General features: G+C 46.7%; 1 protein-coding gene across 2 annotated transcripts in view; it reads left to right on the forward strand.

Annotated features, from left to right (window-relative positions):
* Positions 1–20639, forward strand: part of SV2B (synaptic vesicle glycoprotein 2B) — a 64660-nt gene that overhangs the window by 853 nt on the left and 43168 nt on the right. The window contains exon 1 of one of the 2 annotated variants that reach the window (XM_015639468.3): positions 4945–5179. The exons of the other annotated variant lie outside the window; for it this stretch is intronic. The gene's annotated coding sequence lies outside the window, so the exon portion shown is untranslated. Of the gene's footprint in view, positions 1–4944; positions 5180–20639 lie in introns of those variants that run through there. 2 annotated transcript variants of the gene reach the window in all.

The following is a 20639-nucleotide window of genomic DNA, read 5'->3' on the forward strand; positions in this document are numbered from 1 at the left end:
AGAAGGAGAAGGAGAAGGAGAAGGAGAAGGAGAAGGAGAAGGAGAAGGAGAAGGAGAAGGAGAAGGAGAAGGAGAAGGAGAAGGAGAAGGAGAAGGGTTCGCTCGGGGCTGTGGTGTCCGCACGGAGCAGTGCTGGCGGTGCTGGCACCCCAGGGCTGTGTGTGTGTGTGTGTGCCGCTGCCTGTGCTGTCCTGCACCCACTGCCACTGTCCTCCCTTCAGCACCCGCTCCACCAGGGCTCAGCTGCAGCTAAAGAGAAAACTGCAGATCGTCTCCCCTCTTAGGAAGGGTTAAATGAAGCCACAGAGAGAAAGCAGTGATCTGGGAGCTGGCAGGGTGGCTGTGGCGGGATGCAGGGGCTGTGCTGACAAGTTTCCCTGCATGTCCTCAGCACATCCTGTAACACATCCAGGCACACATCTCTGCAGGGATTATTTTTCTTTTGGAGGACAAGTGTTGTTCAAGGGAAAATTTTATTACGTGTGTCAAACTGCAGCAATATGATCCATGACACCAAGATCCCATTAAAAATAATGGGTAAAAAGCGGCCTTGCAAGGATATTACTTGTCAGGGATGACCTCATCTCTAGAAAAAAGGGAAAAGAATAACAGCCTGATGGTGATAATGTACAGGGGAGGAGCATGCAGTGCTCCAATGGTGCTGAGGGGGATCCCTGACTGTGTTTAGGTCAGACACTTGTAAGCAACCCCTAGAGCTTATGGGGGACTCCTGCCATGAAGAGGCAGAAGCTTCTGGTAGGCTGAGAGAAAGCCATGTGTCTGACATGGCATGAAAATTGCTGTTTCATGTCTCCTCTGTGTCCCTGGTGTTACCACTTGGGGGAAGGGAGAGGGTTAGGGTTAGGGTTAATTCTCTGGTTTACTTAGCCAGATCCTGAACATACAACAGTGCTGCACTGATCATCCTGGGCACTGAGCCCAGGGTCTGCTGCTCCTTTGGGAATACACCTTAGTGCCTCTGCCCTAAATGACACGGGACACTAACACTTCATGCAGTGGGATGTCTATGGTCAGACTCCTACAGAACAACCTGGAGGAAGGAGTGGGAGCAGAGGCAGCATCCATGGCTTCTTCTGGTTTTTTGTCATAATAGAAAAGCCCTCTTCCATCAGAAAGAGGAGGGGAACATCTCCCTTCACTGCAAAAGAGCTACCACAGGTAGCAGCACTTACACCGAGGCCCTGGGTCTCAAGAGTTCCAAGAGGCCCTAATTAACTCCTGTTCCTTCTCCTCCTCATGGCCTTGCTGTGAAAAGCATGTCCACCACTGTTAGATGAACTCAACTGGAGATCAGATCTGCAAGGACACCTTAGGTTTTCCTAACACAACTTTGCAGTTGTGTAATGTGGGTTCTGGGGAACCCTTTGGGAACATCAAAGTAAGAACCAGAAAGCAGCTGACAGGAGACAGCCTTCCTCTTCAGCTTGCCAGATTCTGAGAGGTCTATCCCATGAAGCAGCTTTCTGCACCTATTTATGTTCTGGAACATCTTTAAATGAAAGTCTCTGGCACCTGACAACTTCTGATTGAAGGAGCTGAGCTGGAGGTGGAAGCCCACTCAGGTCCTGAGGCAGTTCCCAACCTGCAAGCACAGAGCTGGATGCTTCCCTAAAGTCAGCCTTGCACCTGTAGATGACTTCTGCCAATCTGTGTGCCTGAAGGCAGGGTGTGGGCCCCAGCTTCTGACAAGCACAGTCAAAGTGTGAAAAATTCCATGAGGAAAGGAAGAGCACATGGTCTGGTACTTGGTACAGGAGGTGCAAGAGTTTAGTTTAGCCTGTAACTAGCAGGAAAAAGGCAGGATTCTTAAGAGGAGTCCCTTTCATGCTCTGAGCTGGGAGCACTGCTTTGGTGAAATGAAGTATGAGAAATTAAAAAGGCAGGAAAATTCCCCATGACCCATGGTGATGCTGTCCCACCTGTACAGCACACTGTTGGGCAAAACCTGGTAAGACAGGTCTGGTTTTGAAGCTCATCCTGCAACTTCTGCAGCTCCCCTCCTTGCCTGAGCCAAATGACAGCCCCTGGGTCCTGCCACCTCCCCTCAGAGCTGCTGTGTGTGGCCTCTTCCTGGCCACCAAGTCCCAGGGTTGATAACAGTCTTGCTGGGGAAGCCAAAGCCAGCCTTGAAAATCCTCTTCCTACATCGTCAAGCTGGCAAATTGATTTTCCAGATCACGAGCTGAACCTCTGAAATTGTTCTCTTCTGAAGAGATTATGGAATTACTCCTGTGCTAATGAATGCTTTAATGTTATGGTGAGTAAAGTCCCATAAGGACTTTAACTGCCAAAAAAAAAGAAAAGGCATTGTAGGAAAGGGGAGCCTGTGGTGGCTGTGTCAGACCTCATTTCACCATCTGGGGAAGAGGAAAGGAGGAAAACAAGAGGTGGGTGAGGAGACACACTCAGGAAAATAAGGAGAGAGAAAATGGGGGGAGAGGTGAGGCTTGCTGTGGTCTCCCAGGAAGCTGCTGAACCCATCAGGAATCCCTCCTGCAGCTCCCCAGTTTATCTCTGAATCCAAGCAGGAAAGGTAAGATGTTAACTATTCCCTTCTCACCATCTCTCTGGCTGTACCCTCCGGCAGCAGGAATAACCCAGCTCCTGGTGACCCAGGGCCCAGGGTGGGCAGCAGGGCCTGGGTCCTGGGGCAGGCTGCTGTAACTCCCATGGGATTATCCAAATTTAGCACTTCCCTCTTCCCTCCTGATGCATTACTGTCAGGCTCTGATGGCACCATGACACTGGTTTCCAAAGATACAGTAAGAAGGTGTATTCCCTGACACCCCCCACAAAGGAGTTTGCCATTTATTAGGGAGAGAATGTGCTTCTGGGGATGAGCCTGCATTGATCCTGCTGGTGCTCACAGGACAGTCTCACCTCTGCTTTACAAACCCTGGTTTTACTGTGCTGTAGCTCCATGGGTTAGAACCAGGCTGTCCCAGATTTGAGAAAGAACAGAGTTAACCCCTAAGACGGGACGGGGAAGCAGTGCAGGGAAAACGCCTCCGTGCCACAGGAGCTGCAATGCAAGGGGAAGGCTGGTTTATATTTAGGTTAAGGGCTCTGCACAGAATGGGTAATCCTCTTTTCATGAATTATCCAGGGGATTAGACAGCTTTAAACTCCCCCAGGCCTCCCTGGCTGCAGCCAGGCTCGATGAGAGCCAGGGGGGCAATGGCTGGAGGGAGGGAGGGAGATGCCAGCAGGTTGCTGATGACTCATTTGGCTGCTGCCAGCCTTGCCAAGCACTCCAAGAGGTCACCAGGGGCCCAGACGCAGAGTGACACAGGAGTGACGTGCAAGGCGAAAGGGAACATCCCAATTAGGAAAGAACATGGAGCTTTATAAATAATTGCAGAGACGAGGAGCGTGGCAGCAGGTAGGAGGAGGGACAAGAGACCCGAGGCAGCAGTTTTCCAAAGTGTAATATCCTCGCTAGACTTTTCCAAGCTGTTCCTCTAACCAGAAAAAGGGATGCTTTTGGAACTGCAGCTGATCCATCTGAGCAGATGCTCCAAGCCCACCTGCTCGGGCTGGTTCTGCAAATGCGAGTCTGGGGATGCAAGTCAGGTTAATCTATTTGGAGTGCGAATGGATCCGTGTCAATACTCCATTAAAATGTTGAAGGGAGGCCAACAGCACAGCTCAGGGACAGTGAGGGGGTGGGGAAGAATTGGATGCAAGCAGGGAGGCAGGCTAGATTGCACCAAAACCTGAATATTTCACTCCATTATGGAGTAAGTGCCCATAGCAGATTTCTGTTCTTTACCTAATGCATAGCTGCTAGAAAAAAAGGAGTCCTTTCACTTATCTCACCCTGGGGACCCATTCATGCCACATGCCTCTACATGTGGGTCTTGGGACAAAACTTTGGTGGGGAGATGAATGAGAAAGGCTCAACTGTGCACACTGGGCTGTGGCTGACACCCAGCTCTGCAAGGATGATGAGGGGGCTCTTCCTCCTTGTGCCAAAGGCAGTGGAAAAAGCCAGCAGGGAGGACCAGTTCATGAAACAGGAGTACAGTCCTTGTGTCCTAGTTGATTTTCTGTCCATGGGTTTGTGGTGGGGCCACTCTCTCCTTCCCCTAATCTCTAGAAGCTGGGGTCTAGCTCTAAGCCAGTATGGTTTGCCTTCCTTCACTTGGTTTTCCAAGCTGTAACTAAGAAATTAGTGCAGGGCTTTGATATCCCCAATTCACTTCACACTTTACTGCTGCCTAGGCATGTAGCCACCTTGCCCTGGAGTTACATCACCCTGGAGCTGTGGACCCTCACAGTACAGCTCTTATGCCCCAGACTCAGCCTGGCCACCCTTATCTGGACTGTGGAAAAATCAGGTTTATTCATGGGGAAGTTGAGTGCACCAAGACACTTTATTTCCCCTGCATTTAAATCAATTCTACTCTCTGCTGATTATCCTACCTAAGCTAAATCAGGATTTTGACCCTGTGTTTTCCCCTGCCCAGAACTGGGACAAATTGAAAGCCTTGTTTTGCATTCCCTCTTTTACTCATATCATCTAGAGGATGCTGTTTAAATAATGTCAGGGGAGTCTTAGCTGTAGAAGGAATAAAAGAACAGTCTCCCAACTCACTGCTAGGATGGGGAATTCTGTGGCTGGCCCTGTAGCTCCTGCCTTGCCCAGACACACAGGCAGAGTCAGCATCAACCGTGGCTTGTGAAGGCAGAGCTAGAAATCACTGGAGAAAGCCTGAATGGAAGAGGGAAAGCAAAGAAGGGAAAGACCGTGGAAAGTCTTTGCCTTTAATGTGAGCTAATGTCTTTCCTCCCTGCGTCGAACATCCTCAATTTCCTGTTTAACTTAAAGTCAACACATCTGTCACGTTAGCATCGCCCGCTGCCTGCTTTCCCCAAGCCTCCCCCCTCCCATCTGCTGTCCCTGCTGCCTGCAGCCCCGCTCCCTCCCATCGCTCCGGGGGTGTGTGCCTGCCGTGTGTTCCCTGCTGCACTTTGCCTCAGCTCCATCCTCACAGCCTCACATCCTGCGGGATGAGCGGCTCGGCTTGCGGAGCATCCACTCCTAATCTCCGCCCTGTGACATCCTAGCAGAAAGGGGCAACCCTTCCAGGAGCAGCTCCACGGGCTGGAAACAGGGGGAATGGCTGGTGAACGGCTGTGATATTTCCTAGTTCTGGTAAGCAATGATGCTTTTCTCTTTGTTGGTCCCTTTCTGGGCAATCGGTCCAGATGTAAAAGTAATAGGGCTTAACGGGGTAGAAAAGCAAAAGGAGGGAGCTGAAAACGAGACGGGAAAAAAAAAAGTGAAGCTCATTTGGTTTGTAGTGAAGCTTTTCCAGGGCTCAGTGCTCATCTAAGCAATTTAATTACTGTTAAGTGAGAGGCTGGGATCCAAGCAGATCAATGTGTGTGCCTGGGCAGTCGGACCAGCTCTCACAGGCAGATCCATTGCCCACCCTGTATCTTTTCTCCTTTGTGATTTCCAGCTTGGTCTGATATTTTCCATGTAGTCCTATGTGAGCTCCTACCTAAATGCTGCTTTCTCTGCCCTGGTCTTGTTACTGCAGGAGTTTTGGGAAGTCATTCATAAATTCCTGCCCCTGAGTTGATGCATAAAGCCTCACAACTTTCCTAGCTGATAAACTATCTCCATCCTGAAGTCTAACTGCATTTTTCACTGAAAGCAGTCCCCTAGGTTTTCTGCCAGTAGCTGATATAGAGAGAGGTGCAGATAAAGATGTTTGGAAGGAAGAGGGTCTCACTAGACACTCTGTTGGGACCATGAATTGTCTGAGGTCCTGGACATGGGATTACTCCAAATGAGAGGTTTGCAAGTCAGTGTCTCATAGGAGTCTCAAAATAGGTGTCCTGCATCTTAGTTGAGTGACAGCAGAGCTCTTATACCAGGGATGAATTTAGGGCCCTTGTTTAAAGAGGATCAGGGAATAATAACCCTAAAAGCAGCCTTTGCAATCTGGCTGTATTGAATCTGCAAAGGTCTGTACATAAAAACAAAGGAGAAATGTACTGGGGGAGCTTTGGCAATTTTTCTAACACGTTTAAAGATATGACCTTTTTGACAGACCTGTGTTTCACCCAAAAATTGGTGCAGAATTTGGTTTGGGGGTACCAAAACATTTTCTCTAGATTTATTTATGACTGGCAGAATGAAAACTACTTCTGGAGAACATTTCAGAGATAACTTGTTTATAAAAATATTCCTCTCATGATATATTCATGCAGAAACCTCCACTTGCTAAAAACTCACACATTTCCTCCTCTTTGATGTTAGATACTGTGACACTGAGAGTAGGGCACTTTGGGGTTTGTGATTATTTTAGAGAAACATAGACATTTCAAGCATCAGTTATATTAAATCTAAAGAAAAATATCCTTCTCTCTTCAGCAGCAGGTTTGACTTGGAGTTTTGTTCCAAGTGTGTTTCAGGGACAATTTATGACCAAATCTGTGTGATAAACAGGGGTGAAGAGAACATGGGGGACTGGAAGGGGCTTTGCATGACTAAATCCCAGCACAGGGCAAGAAAGAGAGTGCAAGTGCAGGAATTTTCCAGTTTGTTGTCTTTGGGGGTTGATAATGTGAGGAAATCTTCTTAGAGAGGACAGCTTTTATGTCCTTTTACCAAAACACCATGGTTTGTTTCAAAAGGTTGAAAATCCTTCATTCCACATTTCCTGGAATAATGCTTCTGTGCACCAGAAATGTCTGTAAATTATTTTTGTTGTTGAATTATCTTCTAAAACCTGCAGTAATGTTGATAGCAGAGTATCTCTGCTGCCAGTTTGATGTTGTGTCCCACATTCAGTCTGAGATGCTGGCCAATGGTGACTGTGCTTTCCTGTCCCTCTGCAGTTCTGCCTGGCACTGTTAATTTCCCCTGTTTAATTAATGGCTCTGTAATATTTATAAAGAGAAAAACCTCATACCCATCTGTGATAACTTTGGTGCTTCTGCCAAGATGAAATTCTAGAGCCAAATGAATATTACAGTGTGCTGGATATAGAGATGTTTATAATGTCCCAAATTTCCTGAGCCTTCCTGATTTGATAATGGGGAAGTGAAGTACTGATCCCAAAGTCTTTGTCTCTGGATAGAAACAAAATTGAATATGCTACAGAATTAATGAATATTATGACTTCAATTGAATTTTAGTCTTTTCTTATGGACATTTGGATTATAAAGGATGGATTTCCCTTGTGAAAAAAATCCATTTGGTGATGGCAGGGAGTCATGTGGGATCTTAAATGAAGAATACTCCAGATCATTCCTGTGATGGCACTTGGCATCAGCCATCGTCTCTTCAGGACAAAGCAATCAAGAAGATGGAAGATGAAACTTTTCCTTGCTAGGGAGACTTCCACATTTTTTGATTGAAATTGGAATCCTGTCACCTCATGCTTGTCTTTCCAGATTTTTCTTACCACATCTGCTAAATTACCACCAGCTATTTGCGTTTTAAATGAGGGCTTCCTCCCGCACACCCCATCTGCTCAGCCTGTTTGTTCTTCCCGTGCAGTCACGACTTAGTGATCATGGTTATGGCAGAGGAAACTCACTGGTGTTGGGGGGAGAAGGAAGATGGGATTGATTGAGGTGGCCTGGCAGATTCCCCTGGCTGTGCTGAATTTGAAAGAGGAGCTCTGTTAAAACTGGGGAAGAACCTCTTATGAATGAGATTTTACTCAGAGAAAGGGAGCTGGGAAGCTCAGCCCACTTTGAGGACAATTCTTTTTTATCTAGTACTGTCCCAGGGAATGTTTACAAATAGATGTCAGAGAGTCTCCAGTATCTAAGGTGACATAGCTCACCTGGGCATGTTCTTGACTGCCCTAGTGCCAGGGAGGGAGAAGAAATTACAGCTTTTCTTGCTTGCAGGTGGTTGAAATGTGAGAACACTGTAAGTATTCTAATCTCCCTCATTAAAGTTGGAGAGGCTACAGGTTTCCAGAGATGTTTTCTGCTCACCTTAGTGTGTCAAACCTGGAGATATTACTACAGATAGAGAAGGATGTGATTGAGATTTACAAAATTGTGATGTGGAGGAGGCAGTCAGTAGGGCTGCTGACTTATCTTCTCAAATCCGAGACCCAGGCAACATCAGAACTGACCAAGAGAAGCCAGGTACAGCTCCAAGATGCCTCTTGGCATGAGGACTGTGTCAGCTCTGATGCTGGGCAGGCTCCTTCAGGAGATGCTGCAGGACTGTGAGGGCTCAGTTCTCACTGATTCAGTGTTTCCAGCCAAACTCAGTGTTTTGCTGTGCTTCACAGCAGCTCTTGGGGAAGATGAGTGTGCAGGAAGCTGGAATTCAGCAGCTTCTGACTGGGTGATGGATGGATTTGTTCAAGTCCTGGTTCCCAGCACAGCAGCTGCCTCCTTGGCCTCCCACCCTCCCAGGCTGGGAGTAAGAGGCATGGTGTCCTCTGAGCAACACTGCAACGTGGAGACTTTCCCAGTCCTGGCCTGCAGATAATCTCTGTGGAGTGTTCTGGAAAGTGTGAGAGGGTGAATAGACCCCTGCAGGGTTTTTTGGACCCTGTGGAAAGTGCTATGGGAGCCAATCTGCTTGTGCACACAAAACACTTCACACCCCTCCTGCTCTCGAGGTAGTGCAGTGGTGAACTGAAGACTCTGTCAGGACACAAGTGGCGTCTCAGGGATTGCTCCCACCATATCCCTCCTGGCACAGGGAAAAACCTGCTTCCTCCTGCAAGGGACACTTCTCTTGCCCTTTGTGGCAGGTGGTCAGGCTGCTGCAGATTAACTGCTGTAATTATTGCAGCTTATGGGTTCCTGACCTCCTGAACTTATATCCAAGCCCTTCTCAGGTGTGCAGGACTCTCCTGTTGTCTCCTCTATGCCTTGACACTTGGAGGAGGCCCCATAGAGGAGGTGATGGTCACTTCTTTGAGGAGCCCCATTTATGTTGCAGTGATGGCCCTCCATCAAGGCCAGCTGCACTTTGTTCTGCAGCTCCTGTGAGTCACTCCTCAGGGGACTAGCACATCTGGAGAATCAGGTTAGAGGCAGATTAGATTTGATGCCTCCAAGGGGATGATGGAGGGTTTGGGGGACAAGAATGGAAGTTTTCTTCTCCAGCTGTATTTGGCACAGAGGCTGTGTTGCACAGGACACTCCCACTGATGGATAAAAAGTCATTTTTGATTTACAGACTATCCTGGGTGGGTGGATCCTGATTCTCAGGGCTATAAATCCAGTAAAATAAGTAAAATTTCTCTGGACTTATACCAGAATAAGAGCTAGATGGACTACTATGAGAGATATGGCATCTCATAATGCAATAAAACAAAAAGTGATAATTCTGCTTTGTACACAAAGTCCAAAACTCTCTCTGACCTGAAAGATGGAAAGTAGGAGAAGAGGAGGTGATTTGTGGCCATAAGTTGGCTTTTTACACACTTGTTGTTTTTGTTTTTTTTAATGGCAACTGGTTTTCAAATGCTTTCTATGCTCCACAAAGGAGGAAATCTGACCCAAAATCTCCTCATCTTCTTCCATTGAGAGTGGGAACCAGTGGGATCAGCCATTTCTGAGCTCATTTATCCTTCTAGACCCCTAAACCAATGTACTTGTAGCCCAGTGCATTTCAGATGTTTTATCAGGACTGTTTCATTGCAGCAATCTAGTGTGCATTAATTATAAGCATGTGTAAATAAGGTGTTAAATGATTTATACCAAGACCCGGATTGAGAAATCCCAGTGGTTTCTTCTCCTGTGTAGCTGCTGTTGAAAAGGTCAGACTTCCTGGCATTGAGGAGGAGATGAGGAGTCTTTTCACTTGCAATTCAAACCCAAAATTGCTGGGCTTGGTGCAGGCTGTGGCCAGCATGAAAGGGGCATGAAGCCCATCTCCAGTGAGGCCAGCACATGTGTGACAAATCCTGCTGTCACCACTGCCAGTCACTGGCCCTCTGGGCACTGTGGTGGTTCTCTGACGTTGGGACACCCTTGGGAAGGTGGGGAATTCCTTTTGCATTCTCAGAACCAGAGCATGTGAATTAAGAACAGAGTAATTTTAATTAATCTTGTACTTACTATTTATCACTAATTGGATGTGCTTTTGGTGCTCTTTTTTTTTCTTCTTCTTCTTATAGATAAGGGTGTTTAGGGTTGTTTATTAGTATCTATTTCATAGTTCTAGCAAGAGAGGATCCTTTGCTCTTAGAAGCTAAGACTGCAAACCATCAGAGCTGCTGCCTGTGCTGCAGCCTGGATTAGTGTCTGGGGGTGCTGGGCAGCACGGACACCTCCAGCCCAGGGTGCCCAGCAGCAGGGCAGGGACAAAACAGAGCCTTGCTGGGTCTGGGGATGTTGCAGACATCAGGGACTCTGGTAGGAAACATTCATAGACCATTTCTGACCAGAGAGCATTTGGTGTTTTGACATGATTTTGGAAAGTCAGGCATGACTAAGGTAGGTCACTTTGGGGTCTCTCATTAAGGCTTTATTTCCAAGCTACCCTCCTTAGCATGGTGGCTGCCAACAGAGTCTGTGCTGAATGCTGCAGAGCCAGATGATGTCCTTTCAGATGATGTCCTTTCAGATGATGTCCTTTCAGCTCCTGTAATCCTTCTGACACACACAGGACGGGCACTAAGGGAATGAGGAAAGATTAGGAAAAGCCTAATTTTGCCCCTCCACACACCCTGCAAATTCTGCAAAGCCTTGTCTGTAGCCAAAGCTTACACCCTGCCTGCTTTGAAACCAGAAAGAAATGGGAGAGAGCTCATGTCCTGCTGACTCACAGTTACAGGGAGCTGAGCACAGCGATTTCCCAGCCATCAGTAGGAAAGGAAGTAAGATTTACACCTGGGAAACGTCAGGGAATTTGGAAGGGAGGAATGAGAAATAAGGTGCTTCAAAGCCATGCTGTTTGAAAGATGTCACAGCTAAAGCAGAAGGCTGAAACAGGAATCCCATTTGGCTTTCTCCAGAGCAAATTTATAGAGGAGACAAGTTCTCAGGGTGGAGAGAGGCTTGGTGAGGATGAGAACCCTCATCCCCCATCACTCTCTCTGTGCCAGGCAGCTGCTGCTGGTTCCTGCTGTTCCAGGCCATGCAGCTGATTAAATATTGAAAGGGTTTCACTGCTGTTGCTTGAAAAGCTTCTGTCTGGATGAAAATGAAGTTACGTGAGGACAAGTTTGTGCTGGCAAAATTAGTCTCTGTTTGAATACATCTGGCCATACCATACAAACACACCCAAAATAGCTTTGTGGGTTTTAAGGAAAAGGCACCAGCAGGACGTGGGTTTGGGTTCCTCATTTTCGGAGCCAAGGTGTGGGAGTGCTCAGGGAGGTGGGGATTGCAGATGGGGGTCAGGCTGAGTTGTCAGAGGCCTTGTGGCATTCAGAGGCTGCTGCAGGTGCTCAAAGGCTGGTTGTGATGGGAGCCAACACCTGAGGTCTGTGTGGTCACACAACAGCTCCAGGCTCAGCTCCCACACACCCCCAAAAGCCTGGGAGATACAGTGATGGATGGAGGTGCAGGCAGAGAGAGGGGAGGGGGAAGGGATTTGTGCTGAGTTATAGGATAAAGGCAGAGGCAGGAGGAGAGCTGGGATTAGAGGTAGGGGCCAAAAGTGTGAAAAATTGAGAGGGTTGATCTGTGGGCTGTGATTGTAGGGAGTGTTACAGCAGCACAGCTTGGCCTGAGATGTTTAGTCATTTTATGCTGTCAGAAAAGACACATTTGAGCAGGAAAAGAAAGCTCCATTCATTGTCTGAGTGTCCAAAACAGGCATGCAAATCTGTCCTGTGATCAAGGGCAAACTTTGGAAAAATGCCTCTGATCTTGTTAGTGTAAGTATAAACAGAGAAAAGATATCAACTTGATTAAAATGCTGCTGTAATCTGCAGAGATGTGGGATAATCTGTCCTGAAAGCACCAGGCTACCCAGCAGGCAGGGAGGCCATCCAGCCTGGAGGAACAGGACAGGATGGGTAAAGAGCTTCTGGCCCCTCTGGGTCATGTAGAGGTTCAGACAGAAGAAGGAGAGATGGGATTTCCATCCTTCCTGCGAGGGGAATTTAGCCCTTGCATTGGACTGCATTTATTTTAGTGGATAATCATCACTGAGAATTGGTTTCTGGTTGTTTTATCTATAAATTAAGTAAAATTTTGTCATAATTTTATTAAATATTTCTAGAGTTTGGTGTTTGCATCCTATGAGAGAGAAGTCTGTAGAAATGCCTGTGAATAAACATGCAAACAAAGCTTTGCTTACTCACAGTCTGAGTGAACTGGCCAACATTTGCTGCACAAAATAAGGCATTTAGCAGCTAATTCTTTTTTCCCCCCAATAGTAAGGAAAAAAGAGATCATATTTATCTTCCTTGCTCAGAATGAGGTGAAATGTCCACAGCAGAATCTGCCGTGCTGCTTTTCATTATTCTTTGGACCTAACTGAAATGAGATTTCAAAAATTACATGAATCAGTTCAGTTTATGGGAGTCATTAAGCAGTTTGTAAGTGGTTTTTCTAGCGTTTCATGACAGTTGTTAATTGCATTTGATTAGAGGAGCATAGTCACAGCAGGGCTGATGGATGGATTCTCATCTGAGCAAATCTGGATTAATCTATAGCCCAAAGGTTGTGATCCATAACATAATTTAAATCAAATTAAAAATCAAGGCTGCTATTAAAATGGGATGTGTGTTCATGGTGAAAGTCATTTGCTATCATTTTGGCATCTTTTTCATTCTTTCAGAGCACCTAGTGTAGCTCTTCAATTTCAATTATTTTTTCACAATTATAAGAAAAATTTTTGCACTGGGAAATATTCCAGCTGGAAGATTTCCAAAAGAAAATATTTCTTTTGACATTTAAAAATCAAATTCTGAAATGGTTTTTAATTCCTACTAGATTTAGATAAGCCATTTGATTAAAAAAACATCCAGAATTTCCATCTCCCAGCAGTGTACTGAGAAATGCAGGACCTCATTGTAATTATTTAATTAACTATTGCTGAGGTGTTTTTTTCCCCTTGTATGTGCTATGAAATAATAGCATGATTTTGGCAGGCTTACAGCATCTGAGCCCATGTGGCTCAGCAGAAATGCACGGCAAGTAAGGAATGAAAGGAAGTCTGTTACATCTGTGCTGCACGGCTTTTCCCTCAAATGGGAAGGAATGGCCAGCCTGCCCACCCCACAAGTTGGAATTAAACCCCCCAGGTAAATAGGTCAGCTCAGAACAGACCCTCCCCACGGGTCTTGGTCTCCTGTGCATTGTCCTGAATGAGGATTTTCCCCTTGAGATGCTTTGGGGAGGGAGCAGCCCAAGGGCTGTGGGATGGGGGCTCAGGGCTCCATCAGAGTCTGTGGCACCTGAATTATAGGAGACAACCTTAAAGCAATTACTACACTCAGTAATTTTTCCAATTACTGAGTGTAGTAATTGCTGTCCAGTGACTTCTTTTTAATCCCTCCTTTCTATCAGTGTAAAGTGTGTAGGAGGAACTCTCTGTGGAGGGATCTCCACTGGACGGAAAAAGTTCTTTGGCTGCAAGAGTGGTGGTGCAGGGCTCGGGGACATCCACCCACAGACACCCAGGGACACCCACAGATAATCCACAAACACCCAGGGACACCCACAGATAATCCACAAACACCCAGGGACACCCAGGGACACCCAGGGACACCCACAGATATCCACAAACACCCTGGGAAGCTGACAGCAGGGGCTTTCAAGAGCAGCAAAACCAGCAGCTCCTTGTCCTGCCTGTTCAGCACGTGGGAGGTGGCAGCTGGTGGATCCCTGCCCTGTGGGGCCACTGGGGATAATGGAGCTGCTTCCCTGATTAACTCTGGCAGCGGCTGCTGAGTTAATTAGCGGGCAGATATAGGATACTAGGCATTACTAATTTGTCCACAGATGCAGCTTGGAGCTGAGTGGGTTTGGGGTGAACTTCATCCCTGCTGTTAGGAAAAATAATTTTCAATATCTCTTTTGAAATGTTTCAAATTCCTGTTTGAGCAGGTGATGCTTCTGCTGTTTCCACTGTGAGATTCCATCATGAGGTTCAACCTACATGAGATTTCAGTTCAGAATCTTCCTATATGGCTTCATTTCACATCCATCTGGCCCTGCTTGCTCATGTCTGGACTTGTGCCTTGCCCTTGACAGGCATGGTCATTCAGGTTTCATCTTCTCTCTAGGAAGGGGAATCTTGCTTGCTCCAAGTGAGAGAGATCCAGTTAAACATGAGAGGCTCCTGAGAGGTGCCTAGAAATAATTAATTTACTGTGGTTGCAGAAGCAGTGGCTTGTTCTGACCAGCCATGTGTGGTTAAAACACAAGAAGGCAGAGACCTCCCAGGATCCAGCTGATATAAAAGGACAGGCAGGACCCTCAATCAAAGCCTTCAGTAATTTCACAGGGAGTAGCTGTTTGGGTTTGCATGAACTTGGGCCATCCCTGTGCGAATTCCTGTCCCTGCAGCTGGAAAAGAGCCATTACCAAATGTTCATTATGACAGTAACCACTTACAGCCATTGGCTTGTGGCCATGGCATGATCTGAGCATCAGCAACTCCATTTCCCATCGGTTCCAGGTAGGCAGATGTTTTCTTTGGGAGTGTTATGGAGCCTGTAAGTGGTTTGGATTGGGATATTGTGCCCATGCAGAACCTGCTTTCATCAGGTGCTTCTTCTATAGGACATCAGAGATAGCATCTGCTGAGTGGGTGATGGAAAATAGGTGGAGTAAAAAGGGAGAAAGGTTGAAAATGGAGTTACCTGTTAGTTACTACTCAGTTACTCATCACAGAGGAGGGGTTTTCTTTCTTTTTTCCTCAGTGATTGCTGAGTCAAATGTGCATGTCACACTTTACCAAACAAGCCTGTTCTGCCTCCTTATGCAGAGCATTTCTTGCGTGAAGATGGAGTCAATTACCGTGCATGTATTTGCCCAGCCCGAGGAGCCTGCCAGGCTCCCATCTATATTTCATCAGCCTCAACACTCCCCGAGGCTTGCAGCACTTTGCTCTGCCTGCAGTGAAGGGCTCCTCCACTGCAAAAGCAACAATGACTCAAGAGAAACACACAGACAGATGAAGTTCCCTGGATTTAACATCTCCTGGCAGCCTTGGCCTTATCCCCTTAATGCTGGGTGGCATTTGGATGCTCTTTTCAGCAGCCAGGTACCAGCTGATGTTTAATCTACCTGCCACTGGGCTGATGTAGAGAACAAGCTGCTCCTCACACCCTGTGCAAGCTGGAAGCCAACAGCAGCACTGACCCCCTCGTGGTGCCTTTTCCATCTTTAATTCATGGAAGGGTTAAAGCAAGGTCTCTTAAAACTTCTGCCTCAGTGGTACAGTCAGTGCAGGCTCACACTTACAGGTTACTGCCAGCAGTTTGCCTTTGCTTTTCAGCAACCCTGCTGATGAGGTTTCTGTCTATCCCCTCAAGATGCTGTCCTTCAACCCCAGAAAAATTGCTGCCAGGAAGCTTTGCCTAAACTTCAGCATCAGTTTGAATTTCAGGCTTTGGCATCTGCTGCAAATGTCCCAACAGAGCTGGGCCCAGAGCTGAGTCCCAGTGAAGCCAATGGGTCCATGGAAAAGAGAAACTCCTCACCTCTCTTTGAAGAACATGTTCCTTCCCTCTGGTCAAAGAATGTTCATCCAAAAATTTTATTCTCAAAAGAAAAGGGATCTGTTCTGCACAAATTAGAAATGTTTGAGAAGCAAGTATTTCCCATTGTCCATTTACACTGAAAATTACTGAACCCCCTGCAGAACTTTGAATCAGGGAAAACCAGACAAATTTTCAAGAAAAATATTATTTTTGGAAAGAAAAAGCATTATTAGCACCTTTTTTTTTTTTCATAGAAATCCAGTCTATTTTTTGATGCTCTTTTCTACTTTATCAGCCTGATGAAACAAATAAGCAAGGAGTAGAAAAAAGATTGATTTTTTTAAACCTTCAAAGTTATAAAGTTTTAAACCTTCAAAGTTATTCCCCTGATTTCTAGTAGATTCCCCATTTTCTGGGTACTTAGGATAATATAGATGAAACAATTCCTGTTCCTCTCAGAAAGGCTGTATTTTTAGAAGGGATGCAGAAAAGAGTGGTAAGGTAGGTTTTTTTCAAGTAACATATGGGCTTTCCAGTAGTGATCCCACCTTTTTATTATTTTGATTTTACTTTAGAATTGAAATACAGTGGGTCTTGATAGTATTTGAACCCATCTGTGCCCATGTGTGTTTTCTTTACATTGCTTTTATTGTGGAAAGAATAAATGTCACATTAGAGTTAAATCTTCAGTTGCTGATAATGCAGCTGGCTTTTCTTGCAGTTGGGATCAAGCCAAAGGAATAATTGTGTGTATCTATGCAGTGCATATCTCTGAAATCTCCAGCTCACATTGCTCTGGGATCCCAGCACAGGTGATTTTATGAAATACCTGCTGTAATTAGGAACCTAATTAAATATCCTCTAATATTTACCCTTCTCAGAGTCAGCTCAGGGGGCTGATTTGGATTCTCCAACTCTCTCTTCGCATGGTCCATGGTCACACTCCTACAGCAAAGTAGGTGACTTTTAGCAGCCTTTGGATATAGACACTGCTCATCAGCATCCCAGAGCTCAGGGGTGAATGGACCAGCAGCATGAGCCAATGTCACTGGTAAGTTCCTGAAAAGTATATGGAATGTGTTAAAAAGAGAAATCCCACAGAATGATGGAGCTAGAAAGAAGGCAGGGAGGGCAGGAAGGCTGGAGAACTTGGCCACATTTGGGCAGAGAAGGTCAGCTGTGGCTCAGCCATCTGCAGCAGCACAGCAGGTCATCTGTCAGGTTAGTGTGGAAACCAGTGAGGAGCTGCTCTGTGGCTGGGGGCAGGTGCTGAGGGTGCTGTGCAGAGGGATCAGCAGTTTTGCCTTCACTTGGCAGCCAGGGTTACTCTAGCAGAAGAAATCAGCCCTGTCCATGAGCCAAGGGAGCTCTCTGCATGATGTCATGCTGCAGGGGAACCCCTTGCTGCAGAGACCACAGTCAGTGCTTCCCTCCTGAAAAGCACCAGAAACGGGAGAAGTGGAAGGAAAAATCAGGTAAAACTTCCCTGCCTCTAGCAGGGGCTCTGCAAGCTCAGTCTGCCTTTTAGTCTGGCTGGGAGAGGTGGGTGCCCTAAATGAGCAGAGCAGAAGTGGCTGCTGGTTTGTAGGAACAGCACTGAGGTAGCTGTGGGGTTATATGGGCAAATAGCAGGGATGAATCTGGGTTCACAAAGCCCTGCTGTGCAATCCACTGTGCAGTTACACAGCTCTGACCACACGGGAGTTCCCCCACAATTTACAACATTCAGAGACAGCAGCAGATTGGGACTCCTCAGGGAGAGACATTTTCTTTGTTTTAAACAAGGGAGGAGAGTAATTTCAAAACAATTAGTGGGAGGTATTTCCCAGAGAAAATCCTTCTTGTCTCATGGCAAATTCCCAAGGTACATTGCTTGCAGACACAAAACCTCTGCAATCTTCTCAGCTCTGCATCAAACGCTGGTGCCCCAAATTCAGGCACCATGCAGCAGGTGTTGAACAGAGACCTCATGCAGAACCTTGGAAGGAGAGCCTAGATGAGGACAGCTGGACAGGGGACCCTTAGGAAGCAGGTAAAGCTGTCACCTACACTCTGCAGAGGACAGACAGACCTTTTAGACACTAAATTTTATGAGATAATGTCTTACTAAAAATTTAAAAAAAAGAGAGAGAGAAAATGCCTCACCTGGAGGCTGTTGTACCTGGCTCAGATTAGTTTGGAGGTATAGTGTGGCTTTTTATTGCTCTCTAATTGTGTGGAAAAAAGGTTTTACCTGGATCCTACAGGTGTGAGCAGCCCTGCACAGCAGCACATGGCTATGGGAAGCAGTGAGCAGGGAATATCCATGTGTCATGTCCAGGTAGCTGTGGCATGTGGCTCGTGACTTCTTCCACTGAAGGCCATGGGCCAGTCCTGCAGAAAAGTTTGGGCACCAGCACCTCAAAGTTTGGAGGTCTGGACAGGACCCAGCCCCAGTCGTGGGTTGTTGGTAACTATGGTAGCTGCCACTATGTCCAGCCCTCAGCTTCTCTACAGGAATTGAGAAACTTGTTTTATTTGAAAATAATAGACTCTTCCACTGACCAGTTTTACAGCCCATCTCATCCTAATCCCAGCAATAAACCCATTTACTGTGGAAAAGAGGCAGGTGCTGCTTGGCCCTCTTCCAGCATGGAGCTTGAAACACAACAGGCACATCAATGCCTTCAGCTCTCAGCTCTGTGCCCATCTCTAGATCTGTTTGAGGTTTTCCTGTGTGCAGGGGCTGTCCTTGCTCCATATTCATTATTATGGATTCCTCATATCTGCACCTCGCTGGAAAAGCTGACAAGGGAATTCCATGCTCAGGCAAAGCACCAAATCCACAAGCCTGAAAACCAACCTTGTCTCCAGCACAAACACACCAGTTTTACCCAGCAACAGCATTTTGGATGCCCTTGTCCAGTGGAGATGCAACATTATCTACCTCTGTTCCCAAGTACCTCACAGCATATTTGGAAGGTAGAAAGTACTCAATCCCATTCCCAAAATGCAAAGTAGAGACAGAAATGGCAGTCACACAGAGCCCTACAAAAATTCTGTTTCAGAGAAATAACTTTCTATAGGAAATGTCCAAAACTGATGTGTTGATCATGGGTCCATGATGGTGTCCTATGATCACTTCCCTGCAGGGATCTCATGCAAGGAAGAGGGGGATGGTCATCTCTTGTCCCTCCTGCCTGGTTTGTAGAGACAGGATCTGTTCCTGCAAGCTTGGTACTGTGGTACTGTGCTCTGGAGGTTTATTCCTGGGCAAACAGAAAGATTGTGCAGCCACCAGACTTTACATTCATCACTGAAGTGCCATCAGAAAGCAGCTGTTTGCCTATCCAGTCTGGGTTAGCTGAAAGGCTTGATATCCCCCCGCAGTCTGTTGGCTGTTCCCTGGCTCCCTGACAAGGAAGTATGAGGTTACACTTTGATAAATAACTTGTGATCATCACCTCCTTGCCACTTTCTTCACCTGGGATATTCTATCCTTTTTCCCCCTGAAGAGGCACTAATGTGATCTGCCTTGAAGTATTTGTTATCCCCTTGAAATTTGCCAGCTAATCCCCCCAGGCTTGTCATCTGGAGGACACCTGCTCTCACTCCACTTCTTCCTGCCTTCTCCCATATATCATCAAGGATTCCTGCTTCTAGCAAAAGTCTTGAATCTATTTTGTCTTTACTCCAGGTGTGATAGACTGTAATTCTCTCCTCCCTGTGGGGAGCAGAAGCCATTTACTGAGATATCACTTTATCTTCTGGTGTCATTTCTGTGTCAATAGTCCCAGTGTAGCAGGTGAAGGGAAAAAACATTCCACAGCCTTCCTATTACTGCTGTCCAGGGAAATATCTAGCTTGGGATGCCCTTTCTGATAGTTGGCACCAACAAATGTGTCCAAGAAAATTTCTTGGTGGATACTTAACAGATCAGCCTACACCAGAGTGAAGCTCTCTTGATATTTGCCTAATGTCTTTAAGAACTTATTCCTCCCAGTAGAAAAAAAAAATGTTGTAGAAAAAGAAACTCAGATGAAACTGACCTTCTTTTTCTCAAATACATCCAATCCCTGCTTTTTAATGCTGCCAAGACTTTGCATTTTATTCCCAGGAGCCCCCACAGGTTAGTGTAAATAGGAATTTCCTTGTGCAAGATTTTAATCTCTTGGCTTTCAAGTTGCTTTAATGTCCCTTTTGTCTCCTATTATGAGGCTGCAAGTCCATCTCATTTACATTTTGAGGACAAGGAGACTGATTATTTTTTTTTCTTTTCTTCCCCATTGCAAGAGATATTTTCCCTGTCCCAAAACACTCTTGGAAACAGAGCCCAAACAGAGGGTAAGGAAGGCAGATACTGCCTGGAGGCCTCTTAGAAGCTGCTGCCTTGTTGTGCCTTCCCTTCCACCCAACTCAGCTCTGGGGTGTGGGCTAATCTGGTGGCCACTTGGCCACCAGACCCATCTGCCAGTGAGTGGCTCCACTCAGCCCTGACAAGGCTTGAAGTGCTGCCTGCTGACTCGGGGCAGAAGGGAGGGGTGGAAGTTCTGTGCCAGGACACAGGATGGGATCTCTGCAGCTCGGTGGGAAGGGACAGCAGCAGCTGTAGGAGTCAGTGTGACAACACATTGCAGGCTGCAGATGCTGCTGAGTCCAGGAGCTCCCCTGTGAGGCCTGGGACAGCAGGGGCTAAAGGAAAGTCCCTGATCCCTGATCCTGCTCATGGGAGGCCAGCTGGAGGAACTCTGCTGTGGAAGGTTGGCAATAGAGGGGCCACTTGAAGCCCAAATCCTGGCAGCCAGTCCCTGACACGCTTTTCAAGGGCAGCTCTTTGAGGCCTGTTGTGCCTGGCTCTGCAGCACACAGGGCACAGCCAGCTCTCCTGGAGCTCTGGACTATCAAAATGCCTGTCAAAAGGACAGGCAGCCAAAATGTCCCTGAGGAGCCTGGCGAGGTTTGATCTCAGCGTGTCAGAATGTGGACTGGAAGTTGGGCAATAACACACTGACAGATGAAATCCTCAGATGGGGC

The sequence above is a fragment of the Parus major genome, chromosome 10 (genome assembly GCF_001522545.3).
Source record: "Parus major isolate Abel chromosome 10, Parus_major1.1, whole genome shotgun sequence".
NCBI lineage: Eukaryota > Metazoa > Chordata > Aves > Passeriformes > Paridae > Parus > Parus major.